At 46.1% G+C, this 17829-nt stretch overlaps 1 protein-coding gene and 1 long non-coding RNA gene across 2 annotated transcripts in view; both read right to left on the reverse strand.

The window, feature by feature from the left end:
- LARP1 (La ribonucleoprotein 1, translational regulator) overlaps nt 1–1381 on the reverse strand; it is a 78040-nt gene extending 76659 nt beyond the window's left edge. Inside the window, exon 1 of the mRNA XM_070233940.1 lies at nt 1074–1381. The gene's annotated coding sequence lies outside the window, so the exon portion shown is untranslated. The remainder of the gene's footprint in view (nt 1–1073) is intronic.
- A 10241-nt stretch (nt 1382–11622) lies between these two features.
- Nucleotides 11623–13892, reverse strand: LOC138917557 (uncharacterized). Its single transcript, XR_011425739.1, has 2 exons — nt 13524–13892; nt 11623–11825 (listed from the first exon to the last, which is right to left on the reverse strand). It is a non-coding gene; the product is annotated as an uncharacterized lncRNA (long non-coding RNA).
- Between the last annotated feature and the right edge of the window lie 3937 nt (nt 13893–17829).

Here is a 17829-nt window from a genome sequence, read left to right on the forward strand (position 1 = left end):
GGGGGTTTTTCCAATCTTTGGATTTGGGATGCATTTAAGATCTGTGGACTCTAAGCATCCATGAAATACACTATTTTGTTTGGCCCTAAGGATAATCCCGGTAGGCAGGCATCGCCAAGATTACAACCCCCATTTTACAGCTGGGAAAACTGAGGTTGGAAGGCGTTAGCTTGCCTGAGGCTACAGAGCTAGTCAGTGCTGAATGGTCCTGGCTCCTGATTCCCAGCCCAAGCTGTGCCCACCGTATACTCCTGCCCCGGACCCTGTGTCCACACCTTCCTGTCTGTCACTCCCCCCACTACCTCTAGCAGAGGCCTGAGGGAAAGCTCAGCTCCCCATCCAGGATTCCCTGGCCTCAGTGGGAGGCGGGATGAACCCAGTGTGGGAGCTCCTAGGAGCAGTCCAGCCCCACATAGGAAGTTTCAGGTCAAAGGACCCCACTTTCAAGAACGCATCCCATGTACCGTAGAGATCAAAGCTGGGCTAGGGGTGTGAAGACAGTATTTCTGTCTGGTGCCCTCACAAACCGGGCGATCCAGAGCTAGGGGTTCCCACGGACAGTCCCCATTCTCTGGAAATTACTCACAAGTGCCCTATTTCTCGTATTTCAAAAGGCCAAATGAAAATCAAATATTGACTCTAGATAAGCTCTCACAGACAGACTAAAACACCACGTTTCTTTGCTTTTGGTTAAACTTACATCAGCTCAGTGGCAACGCCACGGTTTGCTCTTGCTGACCAGAAAACACGAATTGGCTATCCCAGGGCCCCAATTAACAGACAAGTGGAAAAACCAATTAACAACTTATTATGTAACAGGTACAGCTTGGCAGACAAAAATCTTTCAAAACAAGGAGTGTGACAGCGGAAAATAATAAAAGGGGAAAGCTGACGTGGAAGTTTGAGCTCCTCATTTTCCCAGATGGGGAACAGAGGCTCAGAGGGCTGGACTTGCTGAAGGCCACACAGCAGGGCTGGAACCAGCACCCAAGGTTTCTGCCCCTGGGGAGAGGCATCTTCCCACCACACCCTGCTGTGCTAAAGTTCAAGAATCCCAGAGTGTCAGGACTCACCAGGGTTGCCGAAGGGGGTCAGGACAGGGCAATGGCTTCTCCCCGGCACCTGTGGACTCCTTACTGGCAGGCAGCTGCCAAGGCCACGCTGCCTTTCCTCCCTGGGTGTCTGCCAGGGCAGCTAGGCGTGGGAACCTCCTGGAAAGCCGGTTCTGAGCAAGGTGAAGGAGGCCTCTCTGAAGAAAGCACGCTCCAGGACACGGAGTGACAGGCCCTGGGTCACGGAGTGCCCATGGAGGGCTTAGTTACATCCAGCTTGCACAGCTGCCTCCTGGCACCCACTCGGGAACTCTCCAGGTCCCATGGCTGGTTTTCCTGCCAGCTGCTGGATACCTTTAAGAGAATGACTGCCTTTCATTGGCTGAGCAAGACTCCTCCTACCTCTTTACCTGAGCAGGTGAGAGCAGCAAGGCTAGGGGCAGGCTGGGGACTCAGGTGAGTAAACAAACCGTGGCAACCAGCTGGCTTTCCCTTCCTCCACAGCCCTGGGCCTGAGCGTCCTTCCTCACCCCTGCCCCCAACGCTGGGGATGACCTGGGAGCCAAGGGCAAAACATTTCTGCAAAGTGCCTAGTGCTGTTCAAGTCACAAAGCTTCATTATCTCACAGTAACCTCAGACCAGAGTAATTAGCGTGTCTTCTCTTTGAATAGAGAGACTGTCCTCGGAGGGGTGAAAGGGCTTGTCCAGTTGGCACAGCTGTCAGAAGGAAGGCTGACAGAGTAGGATGGTGTGAGGACCCAAACCCAAGTCTCCTGCTTTTGACTTCCCATTTTAGTGCTACTGGACCACATCACCTCCCTCTCTGTGAAACCTTTGGCAGGTCACTCATTGCCTCAGTTTCCACATCTGTTAAACGGTACAGTCACGCTTGTATGTGAGTCTACAGTCATGCATTGCCTAACAACGGGGATACGTCCTAAGAGAAGCATTGGTAGGTGATTTCGTCATTGCACGAACATCACAGAGTGTACTTACACAAACCTAGATGGTATAGCCCACTACGCACCTGGGCCGTATGGTACATCTCATGGGACTATCATCTTCTACGTGTCCGTCATTGACCAAAGCATTGTTATGCAGTGTGACTATATATTGAGTGTGTCTTGGACTTAGAGCTGAAAAGGACTTTGGAGATTATCTAGTCCATCCACTCATTTAGCAGGCATTCATTCATTCAACAGGCGTTGTTACTCAGTAGCTATCACATACCAGGCCTGTTTTAGGTCCTAGGGATCCATCAGTGAACAAGGAAGTCAAGGACCCTATTCTTATTGTGTTTGCATTCTAGAGAGGGGAGAGATAGACATAAACAAGTAAACAGATTAGATAAGTAATGATGCTGCAAAGAAATGAAACAGGCTGATATGATAAAGTAATGGGGAGTGGCTATTTTAGATTATGTGATCAACAAGGCCCTCTCTGAGGTAGTGATGTTGAAGCTGAGACATGAGTCATGACAAGCAACCCGTCATTATAAGAGCAGGAACAAGAGTGTTCCAGGCACTGGGAACTACAAGTGCAAAGGCCCTGAGGCAGGTATGATTGGAAAACAGAAAGAAAGCTGCTGTGGCTAGGATACAGTCCAATCCCTGCACCCCTTTTTAATAAACAAGGAAACGATTTAGAGACGTGACTTGACTTACCTAAGTTCCTCTCACAAATTTCTCCTTCCTTTCTTTATCCTCAGGTATTAAGGAGGGAAACTGAAGCCTGGAGCTCACCAGTCTACTTGAGTTACCAACTCGACAATCGTTCCACGAGCCTACACTGCTATAACCTCATGCTTCTTCCACTCTGTAGATGTGTGTAAATTCCCAGGGGTCAAGGACTATGATTTTAAGAGTTTACCTCATGGAAGAGCCAAATTCTGAACACCAGAATGTAGTATTAAAAATTCCAGCAGTAATGCAAACTGCCACACACTCACAGGGAGTCAGCACAGACGCTTCCTGCTGAATTCCTTTCCACGTTCATTTTCAGAATTTTTTACTCTGGTTTTTAAAAAGGGCTGCCTGTTTTCAGTCATCATATCGTTAGTGGTAGTCGTAGTTTGTTATGTGGACATTGCTAGAGAGGCAGTGTGGGATAAAACACATGAGTTATTATGTTGGTGGTGTTGAGAACTGGGACTTTTGGTGTGAGAGAAAGGAGATACAAATGAAAGGTGAAAGGGGTTAAGTAAGAATCATATAATCCTGGATTTGAATTGGAAGTTGAAGTATGAATTTTTGATGTAGCTGATCTCGAAACAACAAACACCATATTTCCTAGTTCTGCTGGCTATTTTCAGGTCTAGAAACAATGATCAACACTTTAATGAGCACCCTAAGTGCCCAGACTGTGGTCTCTAAATACTATTTCCCACTTACGGGAACCAGGGCTCCTGGAAAAAATAAATAGCTGATTCCAGCTTTGGGGCAGAAAATGTACAATGTGTACTTAGACTATCTTTTAGTGCCACAGACCAAGCAAGCTAGATTTGTGGCAAAGGGACTCAGGAGACAATTTGAAGAGACTCCCATTGGCCCAAGTCAGGACAATTTGAGTATCATCAAAGAAAATAACTGCAATGAGTTGAAAAACATCAAATATATTTAAACCCATGAGTTCACAATGATATTTTTAAAATAAACAAAAGACCTCAGTGATCATCTTTGGAAGATATTAGGAAATCAACTCATTATTTTGAAAACTAGTAAACAAAAGGAAACAACTAAGCATTTATTCTGTCTTTCCTGCAAATACTGTGCCCCAGGCGACCAAATGGTAAATGAGAGGAAGCTCCTCTTTACAGAAGCATTCTGACAAATAAAATGAAAAAGGAATGAAGAAGGATTGACTCAGAAGATCACCATTTTGTAACTCCTTATGAGTGAGTTGATCTAACTAATAATATTACACAAAGAGAAACAACTGGACATAAAGGGCCTCTTGATGGCATTAAACACGACCTCCTATGAAGAAATCATGCCCCCAAATCAAGCAGGAATCTGATCAAGTCTTTAGAGCAGGGGTTGGCAAACTTTCTTGCTAACGGGCCAAGTAATAAATATTTTAAGCTTTGCAGGCTCCATGATCTCGGTTGCTACTCAACTCTTGCTGGTGCAGCACAAAAAGCAGCCAGAGACAATAGCTGAACAAACGGGCATGGCTGTGTTCTGGTACAATCGTATTTACAGAAAAGGGTGGGGGCCACATTTGACCTGTGGACCATAGTTTGCCAAGCCTTTTTCTTGACTTCACCTCCAATTTATAGGAAACACAGGGGTAAGGAAGACATGAAATGAGACCACAGGGATGAAATAAGCAAAAGTCACACAGAGGGAAACTCCAACAGGAAAATCAACTGATTTCTTTAACAAATGAACTTCAAGATATTACAACAGAGAGAGAGAGAGATGGAGGGGGTACCTATCAATTAAAAGAATTTTAAGAAATATTAACCAATCGCAATGTATGAACCTTGCTTGAACCCTAATTTAAACAAGTATAAAAAGAGAAACTATAGGGCGATTGGAAAAATGTGAACACTGACTCAAATATTTGAAAATATAAAGGAATTATTGTTGACATTTGGAGGTGTTTGATGATATATTGTAGTTATGTTTAAAAAGGGGAGTCCTTATCTTTTAGAGATATATGCCAAAATATTTACAGATGAAATGGTGTGATATCTGGGATTGGGTTAAAAATAATGGATGGTGGAATAGAAAGGGAAGAAAATTGGTGAGGAGTCAGTAATTGTTGAAGGTGGATGATAAATACATAGAAGTTCATTACGGTATTCTCTCTATTGTGTAAATACTTGAAAATTTCCATTATGAAAAGTTAAAATTATTTTAAATATATTTCACATTCATCCAACTGACAAAAATTTTAAAAATCTGACAAATCCCAATTTTGGAAAGGATATGGGGAAAGGCTAGTTCCCACAGCTGGTGGGAATATAAATTCCTACAACAACTTTTGAGAACAATCTGGTACACTCCATGATCCCCAAACTCCATATCTGCATATATACTCGAGAGAAACTCTAGTCCATTAAAAGATATAAAGAAACATTTTTTTTAATAGGAAAAATGGAAAACAACCAAAATGGACAAATGATAGTATTTTGAACTTTGGACAATAAGGGGTGGGAGTAGGCTATAAAATGCAAAGATCTGGAAATGGCAACTACATGTGGGGCTAGAAGCTGGGGCTCCATCAGGATTGATTTAGTTCAACAGACGTTGACCTGGTGCCTACTCTGGGTCAGGCCCTCCACTAAGTGATGGAGATTCAGAGCTGTTGTACCTCAAGGGGTTCAAAGTCTATATCAGAGCTGGAGGGAGCCTAACGCAGCAGCTAGCCCAACCTACCCGTTTTACAGATGTGGAAAATGAGGCCCAGAGAAGTTAAACAACTTGCCAAGGGCACACAGTTAGTTTGTGGAGCAAACAGGAATTGGACCAGGTCTCTGATGCTCAGCAGAATCAGGAAGTCTTGGAGCCACACATTCTTGAGTTGAATCCTGGCTCTGTAACTCACTAGCTATGACCTTGGCCAAGTTATTTCCTGTGTCTTTCCTCAGAAGCATAATAATACCTACTCCATAGGTTGATGCGAGGATTAAATGAAATGACATGCGGGGCTGGCCCCGTGGCCGAGCGGTTAAGTTCTCGCACTCCGCTGCAGGCGGCCCAGTGTTTCGTTGGTTCGAATCCTGGGCGCGGACATGACACTGCTTGTCGAACCACGCTGAGGCAGCGTCCCACATGCCACAACTAGAAGAACCCACAACAAAGAATATACAACTATGTACCGGGGGGCTTTGGGGAGAAAAAGGAAAAAATAAAAATCTTTAAAAAAAAAAAAAAAAAAAGAAATGACATGCATAAAGCATTGACCTAGTGACTGAAAAGGACTAAGACCTCAACAGATAGGTTATTTACTCTTATCATCATTGACATAAAGTAAGGCCTTAGCAAAAGGACAAAATGCTACTTTCTATGTTGCTCTGAAATAGTTAACTCCACACTTGTCACAACCAGAATGGCCAAGGCTGTGTACCAAGCTGAAGGCTCGTCCCAGGCCAGTTCACTGCTTTCTATTCCAGGCTCCCCCTCAAGCAGGCGTGTGTGGGACTCCTCACCAGCCTCCTGCTCTGCTAACTGTCTCTGCTCTGAGGCTCTTGCTGAGACATGACAGCTCTGGAATCTGTGCGGATCCTGCTCCACCATCTTGAGGCTCAAGAGATTATTATCCGTAGAACCTATCTCATGGGGTTGTTGTGAGGATTAAATGAACTAATGCTTAGCACATAGTAAGTCCTCAATATATGGGAGCTATGCTGCTGATGATGTAGGACACCTACCCCAGGGTGTCAGGCTCTGGAGATACAGAAAAGGGTCAACCACACTCCCCCCTCAAAGTGTTTCAGTCCAGGGCGATACAGTCAGAGGCCATTCCTTCCTTCCATTTCTCCCCATACTGTCACATTTCAGACCTGGGTCAGGGCCCAGTGGGCTGGCTCTGTCCTGCAGGGAGGCTGGCTCTAAGAAGGACTGAGCCAACCTCCTATGTCTGAACCCACCCCCAGGCTCACCTCTGCTGGTGACAACACCATTCTCGGCTCTGCAGAATCGCTGACTCTCCAGCAGCTGGAGTCAAAGCATCATATGCTCTGAATAATAAATCCATCCAGAAAGTTCCCCTTGGTGAGCTGGGCACCACACTCTGGTCTGAACCCTTGGGGCCAGGCAGCCAGAAAGATCACAAAAGGCCTGCCTCAAAGCCAGGCTCCTGTCCCCAGCACACTGGAGCCATAGGACCCAGGGAGTTTTCATACCCAGTCCCTTCTTTTTCCTAATGCCTTCCTGTCCTAATGGGACCATGTATATTTTTCACCCAAGACCCTATTTTTACAGAGCTTAATAAAACATTCTCTATAGGCCCCGTGACCGTTTGTCCCAATTTCCCCAACTCTAGAGAGCAAAAGCCATTGAGGATCAGCGAAAGACATGGTGAGACCAATATGAGGTGAATGGAATCAATTAAATATATTTGGTCACCTGTGGAAGCAGGCGTGAAATGTTCTTTCAAGCGGATGTCAAAGCTGTAAACTTGCAGCTGCTCACAGGCTGCAGGCCAGAGGGACAGCTGGTCAGACGGTGTATTTGTTTTGCCCGGTGAGCTCCTCATGGGCAGGAGCTAGGAACTTGTTCCCCACTCTGCCCAGCACTCAGCAGCAAACACAGTGCCTAGCACTGAGTGGTCAATCAAAAAACATCTGTCAAATGATTAAAGTGACTTAGTTAGACAGTCAGCCAAGAGGTTCAGATGCTTCTATTGCACATTCTCATAACAGCCTGAACTTTTCCTTCTCAGTGTTCATCATACTTGTAATTAAATAATTGTAGGTCCAATTATTTGTTTAATGTGTGCCTCCCCGATAAGACCGTCAGCTCCCTGGGGGTAAGGATTGTCCCCAGGGTTGTTCACCAGTTATATCTCCAGCACTCAGAATGAATCTGGCACATAGCTGGCACTCAATAAATGTTTGTTGAATGAATAAATGAGCATAGCTGGCAAAGATGGCCATGGTCCGTGGGTCAACCCACCTGCCTATCTTGAAGGGCTGTGCTGCCCTAGGTGCTGAGCCCCTCTCCCAGGCCCAAAGCAGCTAGCCTAAGGTTCTTTACTTCAAGATGCTGACAGCGTTATGAGGAATTGTGGGGATAGGGGTTTGCTAATGCCCAGGCTCAGCAGTTCTTAGAAAGAGTCTGCCTCATAGAAAGTCGATCTATTTACAGAAAGACAAAATGGAGTGGGAAGCAGCCTCATCTGGTGGTTGCCGGGGCCTTTCCTTTGCCTCTAGTTGGTGATTTGGGACATTTGGCTTGGGGGCAAATATACTAGATTCCAGCCTGGAGTGAACAATGGAATCTATTTCGTAGAGTTGTTATAGGACAAACTTAGTAAATGTGTGAGTGTTTACTATAGCACCTGACTACAGCCCTGGTGCTCAGTAATGCTAGTAAGAGTTGTTACGGTTGCTGTCAGTACTCTGCCTCCTGAGGCTGCCCTTGGATAAAGGGCACCTTGAATGCCACCACTTGGAGGAAGATCTGCAGGGTGGAAGTCTGGTGACAGGTGCTGGACTTTACCAAGGCATCCCCTGGGGCCAATCTGGCCAGACTGCAGGCAAGAGGGAGTGACTCATCTAAGTGATAGAGCCACTACTCAAACTGACTTAGGCAAAAGTTGGCCCACACATCCCTTATATGCAGAGAGTAGACTTGCTTTGTGTACAGCTGGATCCAGGAGCTCAAGCAATGTCATCGGGATATTTCTTCCCTGTCTCCATCACCCTACACTGCTGTCTTCTCTGTCTCACAGAGGCTCAGCCCCCAAGGTGGCTTACATCCCATTCACTCAGCTACCACAGAAAAGAGAAAGTCCCCTTTCCCCAAAGTTGAGACCAAACCCCCAGAATGGATTCTCGTTGGCTGTAATTGAGTCACATGACCACTCCTGAACCAATCACTGTGGCAGGGGATACAAGGCTCTGATTGGCAGAGCTGAGTCACATGCCCACCTCTAGGATGTGGGCTGGAATCAACTTTGCAGGTGGGGACAGGAAGTTTCCCAAGCAACATGTGGTAGCTGTTGCCTGAGAAGGGAGAATGCTGCTGGGTCAGCAAAACGAATATGCGCAACAGATTGCAAACATCTCTTGGTCGGTGGGTCGGGTGATAAGAGCAATGTTACAATGATTCTGAACAAACATCAATTCTGTCAGACGAATAAAGTGATAGAGTCTGAGGGATTCTCAGAGGGCAAGGGGCCTTACTCACCTGTCTGCTCAAGGACTGAGCCCACAGAAGGGTGAGGCTAGTGGAAGCACTTGCCTTGAGCACTAAATTAAGGGAGGCACAAAAAAACTCGGTAACCTAGATAAATAATACTTTAATGCAATATTTTAAAAACCAAAATTAATGCAAAAAAATCCATGCTGAATAAAATACCACAACTTTAAATAAAAGCAGGATGAGCAATAGTGCTGTCGAGAGCCATATTAACCAACAAAAGGAAAAATCAGAACGACTGATGCCGCTTCTATTTAAAATTTTGATATTTTGTTCATCATGAATTTTTTTGGCATTCCTTTTGATTTTTAAGATGTTGCATTCAAATGCTATTTATCTTGATTACTGAATTTTTTGGCACCACTCTAAATTTTCAGTCGTCTCATTCCCCTCACCCTAGGCCTGGCCCTGCTGTCTTCTGTGCGGTTGCTGTGGGCAGAGACGGAATGCCCCCCTGAAATGAAGGCGTGCATCCCAAACTGGCCTTCCCTAGTAGGAAGGGCCCTGGGTGGGCGCTGCAGGCCTGCAACCAGCTCTGGTTCTGCTGGCAGTGTGCTGTCACTCTATTACCCTGGGAAAATCTGTTTTTCTCTCTAGTTCTCAGTTCTTCCACTTGCACAGGAGGGACAGGGCACAATTAGCGGTTGTCAAGCAATAGAACCTAATCTCCTAATTTAGAAAACAAATTAAAAATGGAGCTGTGGAAGGGGGCGTGTGCTGAGGTAGACCCATGTGCACCTTTGTCCCTCCACCAACTCAACAGCCCCCTCAGAGTGTTCACGGAGCCCCAAGGAGTTCCGGGGAACACAGTTTGAAAAACATTAAATTCCATGCTCTCTAAGATCCCTAAGCAAACTCATTTTTCTGGCTGAGACATTGCATACATTTCAGTTCCTCGTGTCTTCTGTCCTTCATTTAGGTCAGCGTTCCTCAGGTGGCCAGTAATCTTCTGTATCAGGGACACCTCAGACACTTTATTTCAACTGCAGTTTCCATGGCCCCACCCTAGTCCTACTGAATCTGAATCTCCAGGGATGAGGCCCAGGAATGAGCATATTGAACGAGCGCCTTCCCTGCCAGTTGATGGATGTCCACTGAAGGGCTTGGGCCCTCCCCAATTAAGTTATTTCCACAGAACCTCATGAGTTATTTTTATTCTGGAGCTTTCATGACAACAGTCCCTCTGAACGACCAGGGTGAGAAGAAAAATACCCAGGAACAGTTAGATAACCCCAGATAAATGAATCAAGGTTTGCCAAGTGGAAACAGACCGCATCAAGATCTCCGGGGGCCCTTTCCCGGACAGAACATCCAGGCAGTCCCTTGCTCTGCCATCTCATAGTGTGTATCCGGAAGAAATCATCTGCGTATTTCTCTTTTCTTCTGGAGTGGCACTAACAACCTCAGGAATTATTTATTGAATTATCAGGTTTCTTATGAGTACATTAATGGGTTCTTGGGCTAGGAGTGAGCATGCCCCTAAGGCTGTCAAGGGAATTCATTTTAGACTTTAGAAATATGGTAGATTTTTTCAACTGCAAGAGAACAAGCTATTCATTCATTCATTCATTCATTCATCCATCTATTTTATTCACTCAACTAGCCTGGCAGATTCATTGGTGCATAAGATACTTCTTCTGCTTTTTTCTTTTAGCTTTATTGAGATAGGATTCACGCACCATACATTTCACCCATTTAAAATATAAATTCAATTGTTTTTAGTATATTAAGAGTGTGTAACCTTTACCACAATCAATTTTAGAATATTTACATCACCTCAAAAAGAATATTTGTATCCTTTAACTATCATCTCTCAATCCTCCATTCATCCCTCAGCCCTAAGCAGCCACTGATCTATTTTCTGTCTCTGTGGATTTGCCTATTCTGGACATTTCAATTAAACGGAATGATACATGTGTTGTATTTTGAGACTAGCTTCTTTCACTTAGAATTGTGTTTTCGAGGTTCCTCCACGTTTTAGCATGTATCAGTACTTTATGCTTTTTAGTGACTGGATAGTATTCCATTGTATGGCTATATGACATTTTGTTTATCCATTCATCAAGCTGATGAACATTTGGGCTGTTTCCACTTTTTGGCTATTCTGAATAATGCTGCTATTAATATTTGTGTGCAAGTTTTTGTGTGCACATGTTTTCTTTCCTCTGCTTTTGAAGGGCTCCTGGTCTAGCAGGCGTAAGTGCTAAAACAGGTCCCCACATAATTGCCTGTGCTGATAGAATGGTGCATGAGAGGGACGAGGCAACACAGTACAATGGTTAGAACCACATGCTTCTGCCATTACTAACTGAATAACCTTGGGGGCAGATTTCTCCACCTTTCAGTGTGTCAGTTTTCTCATGTGTAAAATGGGATTAATATTTTCCTTACCTTATAGGACTGCTGTGAGGATTACAGGAGACAAGGCATGTTAGGGGCTTAACACCAAGCCTGGCACATAGTAAATGCCTGATAAGAGTTTACCATCATCATTTCTCATTCTGGAGATTCCTAAGAGTAAGTTTACTAATGAACCATGTGCCGTAGCAATGTAAAGTCTTCATTCATTCAACAAATGTTTATTGAGTATTTATTATGAACTCGGTGCTGCGAGAGAAATATAGTTTATCCAGACCTGGATCCTACTCCCAGAAGTTCATAATCTATAAGCTGAATGGCAAGACCCACTAGTCTTAAATTAAAAGTCAAAAAAACTTTTTATTATGAAAGTATCAAAACATAGGGTCCAGCCCTATGTTTTGCAGCTAAGTAGTTAAGTTCGCGAGCTCCACTTCGGCAGCCGAGGGTTTCACTGGTTCAGCTCCTGGGCACGGACCTAGCACTGCTCATCAGGCCATGCTGAGGCGGCATCCCACATAGCGTAACCAGAGGAACCTACAACTAGAATATACAACTATGTACTGGGGGGCTTCGGAGAGAAGAAGAAAAAGAATAAAAAAAAGAAGATTGGCAACAGATGTTAACTCAGGGCCAATCTTTAAAAAACAAATACAGAAAAGTAGAAGGAGGAACAGTAAACTGATTAACTATATATCGATCACATAGATTCAACAATTGTCAACATTTTACCATATTTAGTTCATCTGACTATATATAAAATTTGTGGCTATGCCATTTTAAAGTTAATTACAGATATTCTAACACTTTAGCACTAAACGCTTCAGCATGCATTTCCAAAAAATAATGGCATTCTCCATAACCATGAGACATTTACCATACCTCACAAAATTAACAATAATTTCTCTATACCATCTAATAAACCGTTCACAGACAAATTTTCCCCATTGCCTAAAAACACGGTCTTCATAGAATCACATCTTACGTTTAGTCGTTAGATTCTTGGATCTCTTTCAATCTAGAACCTCCTCCCCCATCGCTCTAGCTTCTGTTTTGTTTTCACAACATTGACTTTTAAGAGACCATGTCACTTGTCTTATAAACTGCTTCACATTCTGGATTTGTCTGATTGCTTCTCTGTGTGTTATTTAATGTGTTCCTCTATCCCCTGGAATTCCTTTCAACTGAAGCCAGCTCTGAAGGCCTGGTTAGATTCAGGCTCCACATTTTTGGCAGGAGCCCAAACAGGTGGAGCTGTGTAGCCTACTGCGTCCCATGGGGAGGCACGCTCTGCTGGCTGTCCCACATTGGTGATGCTAAGTGTGGTCCGTGGGTTAAGGTGGTGACAAGCAGATAGAGGAGGAAGGAACTGGGAAGGATGGGAAAGTCTTCACAGGCAATGGCCTTTGAATAGGGCTTTAACGGGTGTGTAGGAGCCTACTGGCTGGAGAGAAGGGAAGGGGAAGGGCTCTCCAGGTACACACGGAGGCACAGGGTTGGGAAAGAGTGATGAGCTTCAGGAAGCAGGAGGTGGTAGCCGAATGTGGTTGGTAATTGTTATAATAACAGTAAATGCTCAAGGGGAGTTTACTATGTTCCAGGAACTATGTAAAGTGACTCACTTAATTCCTCACACAGTCCTACCGGGTGCTACCGCCCCCACTTTGAGTGTGGAAATCAAGGTTCAGCGGTTTGTGGGAGCTTGCCTAAGGTCATACAGGAGCAGGCAGACTCAGGATTTAAACCGGGGTGCCTGGCTCCTGCTTGTAAAATCACTAAGCTCTACATTAAGGTGACAATGTTAAGGGCAAATGAATTGGGGGCAGGTGGAGGCAGGCCTTCCTGGTCATTCTAAGGAGTTTGGACATTACTCCAGCGGCAGTGGGGAGCCAGGGAAGGTTTCCTCGTAGGGGAGGGCATGGCTGTGCCTGAGATCGCTCACAGGCCACCCTCTGAAGGATGAGAGGAGGGCTGCTGGGGTGAGCCATTAGGTGGAGGCTGGGCGCTCCTTTGGGCTAGCTGGGCCGCAGGGAACAGATCAAGGGAGGAATTCAAAAGCCTGCCCGCCCCGGTGCGCAGACCCTCGCTCTTGTGGGCACGGCTGGGGACCGGGACGGGGATGGGGGCGGAAGGCAGGGATGCCTTTCGGGGCGGGGCGGAGCTGGTTTCCCGGCGGGACACCCCCGACCCTTCTGTGGGCCCAGAGGCTGGAGCTGGGAGGGAGCCGGGTGGGCGCGGTACCTGCGGACCCCCGTGCACGGCGAACAGCTCCAGTTTCCACCATATTCTCCCGAAAGTCCGGAATCCTGTCGGCCACATCGCGGTGGGATGTGAGCTGCAAAGAGCGGGTGAAAGGACCAGCTTTAACCTCGAGGCCCAGAGAGGGGAAGCGACTGACCCAAGATCACACAGTCAGATTGTGGCAGATGCAGGGCTAGAACTCGAGTCGCGCCTCTTGATTCCAAGCCCTCACTTCTTTTAGTATGGAATTTATTTGAGAATCAGAGAATCAATCAAGACAATCGCTGAGGACTGGCCGCCGGATGCCAAACACTCTGGGGAATCCTTCATTTTTTATTTATATTTTCCCACTTTGGGAATCCTCTCTGAGGGACCGGGCGGCGGTGGAAACAGCGGCCCCGGGCGCCCTCCCCTGCTGGCTGCTGTCGCCCAGCCCCTCGGCCAGCGCGTCATCCCAGGCACTGCCCGCGCGTCCCTCGCGCACCGCCAGCCGGGGGTGGGTCCTTTGTGCCGGCCTCCCGGCTGTCGGGGACGGCCGCGACACAAAGCCTGGGCCCTGCTGCTCATCCTTCAGCCTATGCAGGGCGGGTGCGCGGACGGAGGGCGGGAGCCGCTCTGGGGCCGGTATGCCTGGCTTCAGGTCTCTACCTTGGTACTCACTAGCTGTCCGACCTTGAGCCCGTCACTGCCCCTTTCTGTGTTTCTGTTTCTACATTTTTAAATGTTGAAAATAACAGCACTTCATAGGGTTGGGTGTGAGGATTAAATAACATAAGCAGTATTCACGGGTTTAGGAAGGCGCTTGCCACACGACAAAGGCTGGTTATTATCATTAGCCTGGGAATCAGTAGGCTCGGTGACTGCCACTCACTTACCTAGGAATTGGACAAACCTTCAAGATCTGCATAAAACGTGCCTCTTCCACGAAGCCCACCCAGATTAACTGCACTCCATTTAAAGCTCTCCTTGATTCCCAGAATGTAAACAGCACAGTCGACATTATCTAAACTAACTGGAGTGGGCGTGGGGCGAGCAGCCTGTGTACCCTTCCCCCACAGCACCAACCTTGCCTCGGAGGCCCAGAGGCCCGGGCGTTGTAGTCCAGCCCTGGGCTAGCTGCTGGGTGCGCGCTTTGGGGTAAATCGCTTCATCTTTGTGACTCAGTTTCCTCGGTAAAATGAATGTGGCAATACCTCTTTTACCTGTTTTGCAAGATGAAAAAATTCTGATTCCCTGATTATACTTTGATAATGGAAGGAAATGAATGAGCAAAATGTTTTTTCGAAGCATATTTAATAATCTGGAAAAATGATGCCACTATACAGTGTTTATTTTTCTATTCTGAATTAAATTTCTTATTTGAAATTTTTACAAGAAGATGCATTAATACATTTTCCTGGTATGAGTCACAATATAATGTGAATCAAAAAAGGGCAATCAATTGTATATGAAGTGTGACCCCAACTTTGTTTTAAAAAAGTATAAATACACTGAAAAAAATAAACGTAAGGAAATCCACCAACATATTAGCAGTGTTACCTCTGGGTGATAGGACTACTGGTGATTATTATCTTTACTTGATTTTTCTATATTTTCCCATTTTTTTTCTAATGAGGATATATAATTTTTATAAACAGAATAAAACTACAATTATTTTTTAAGAAAAATAAAAGATGTGTCTGGAAATATTCAAGCTAAGCAAAAGCTAGTTATATGTCACTTTGTGCGAATAATCAGAAACCTTTAAGATTGAAATTCTGCCTTTTGGAAGCTCCTGTCCCCCAGCCATGGGTCCGCCCATGTGTTTTTCTCTTTGAAAGCCACTCCTTTGGCTTCCAGAACTTCACCAGCCTCCTTGCCTGAAGTTCCTCCTTTTACAGTCCGTCCTGGCTGGGCCAGGGGAGCTGTGGGCTGTGCTCTGTGGAGATGAAGACCCTGGAAATCCCTGCAGAGTCACCAGCTTATTTACGTAGCTGAGGAGGCCTGTTCTTCACCAATACAAAAAAAAGAAAAGAAAAGCGGTGGCACGCGTGTCCCCTCTTTGGGTTCTTGTGCTTCTTCTGTATGTTCTTCACAGTCCATGAGGACCTTCTTAAAGCCACCCACAGCCTTACTAAACCTAGAAGCTCAAACACCTTCAGTGGCTCCTAATTTCCTTCAGGGTGGATATTGGCCAACTTCCTTAGTTTGGACTTTAAGGGCCCAGAGGATCTGAACCAATTTTCCTTATAGCTCCCATGCATCAGTCAAATGGTCTGCTAGCCAGCTGCACAGCCAGGCCAGGAAGGGACAATAATGAGCGAAGAGAGCTGGGTGTAAGAATGCAATGGGGAAAGGTTGGCGCTGTGGCAAACTGAAGCAAGCACAGACTTTCTAAAGGGCCTGTCACTTCTCAGTGCCAGTCAACTGTTGCCTGGTGGGATCTTCCAGTTTTTCAAGAGAATTGAGAAATCTGGACCATAAGTGAAATCTCCTGATTTTTAAATATCGGCAGTTAATTCACAAAACACACTTGGCTAGTCTGCTGATCACAATTTGTGACTTGTCATAGGAACACATTGAACTTTTCTCCCTTCATACCTTTGCTTTTGCTTTTCGCACTGCCAAGAATACCTTCCCACTCATCTGGGTCTAATGAACTCCACCTATTCCATCCTGCCCGGCCCAAACACCACGTCTTTCATGAGCATCCCCCAATGATCTCAGCTAGAAGTGACATCGTCCTTGGGGCTGCAATCATTTAGCTCTGTGCCTGTCCATCTCATGCCATAGTTACTTCGATGAGTCCTCTCTCTCCTGGTAGACACTGAGCTCCTGAAATATTCCACAAATATTTATGGAGCACCTGCTTTGTTGCAGGCACCAGGCTAGGCATTGGTGATACAGCCTAGAGAATTCTATATGGCATAAAGTCTAGTACAAGGGACAGATTTTACATAAATCATTCCCAAGATACCTAATTCCAATTGGGATGAGTTTTATGGAGTTAAGAAAAGTTTATAAAAGGAACTTAATCCAGGCAGGAGGATTAAGCAGGTCACAAGGCAGCCTGGGGAGCATTAGCACTAGGGCGGCCACATAAGGTTGCACAGTTTGTATACTGCACAAAGGTAACTAGCTGAGAGGGCAGGCGAGAGCTGAAATCCAGTCCCTGCTTGCTTGCCCAGGCTGTGCCTTTTTCTAATTTGCAGAAAGGCATTGTGTAGACTAGCAGGGGCAGTGTGTAGTTCCTCCTCCCCTCCATCTGCCCCCCAAAAGCTGTTCTAAATAAATGTACAATCTAAGCAAAAACAGTGACCTCCATATATATATGCAGCCCCAAGAAATGTCCCCTGTGCTCCCTTTCTTCCAGAACACAACCCCTGAATCCTTACTTTAGAGACCTTGGGAACAAGGAAGGCATCTCTGAGGAAGTGACAGAGGAGTTGAGACTGAGGGATAAGAAAGGGCCAGTCACTAGGAGTATGAGGAACAGCATGTACAAGGCGTCTGAGGAAAGTAGCACGGTGAGGGACCTAATGAGCAGCCAGTGCGGCTGAAGTGTGGACAGAGAGGGGAGGAGCAGCAAGGGGTTGGCTGACAGTGACCATAACATCATGGCCTGGAAGGCCACATTAAGGGGTTCAATTATTATCCTGAAATGTCTTATAGATCCCCCTCCTTAACCACGTTGCCATGGGTGTCTCTGCCTGTGGGTACTCTGCAGAGAGCGCACCGTAACAGAAACTGCCTTCACAGAGCGCCGACCGCGAGCCATGCACTGTGCTGGGGCCACACGTCCAGCTCGGTCCTCCTCCCTTACCCTCCTAAGGAGGTAAGTATTCTTTGATTCCAGTTGCACTGATGAGAAAATTGAGGCACAGGGAGGATGAGCTGTCTGCCCAAGGTTGCCGGGCTATTAAGGGGCAGGCTGGGATCCACGCCTAGGTCTGTGGGATTCTGAGCCCCTCCTCTTGGCTGCCACGCAGCAAGGACCATCATTACCAAACAGAAGGCACAGAGTCCAGAGCTTTGCTGCTCAAAGTGGGGTCTGGGGGCTTGCAGCATTGGCAGCTCCTGGAAACTTGTCAGAAAGGCCGGACCTCGAGGTCCACCCCCGTCCTACCGAATCAGAGTCTGCATTTTACAACAATCATGGACACATTACAGGCGGAGAAGCAGCCGACTAGAGGCTAGTCTAAGCAAAGTGGCAGACCGCCTTTGCAGCCCTTATACAACAGGCCTGAGCTCCAGTGACTTGAAAACAACTTATTACAACCAAATTTGACGGAATGGCCAACTGTTGCATCTATCCACTCACCCCAGT

The sequence above is a fragment of the Equus caballus genome, chromosome 14 (assembly GCF_041296265.1).
Source record: "Equus caballus isolate H_3958 breed thoroughbred chromosome 14, TB-T2T, whole genome shotgun sequence".
Classification (NCBI taxonomy): domain Eukaryota; kingdom Metazoa; phylum Chordata; class Mammalia; order Perissodactyla; family Equidae; genus Equus; species Equus caballus.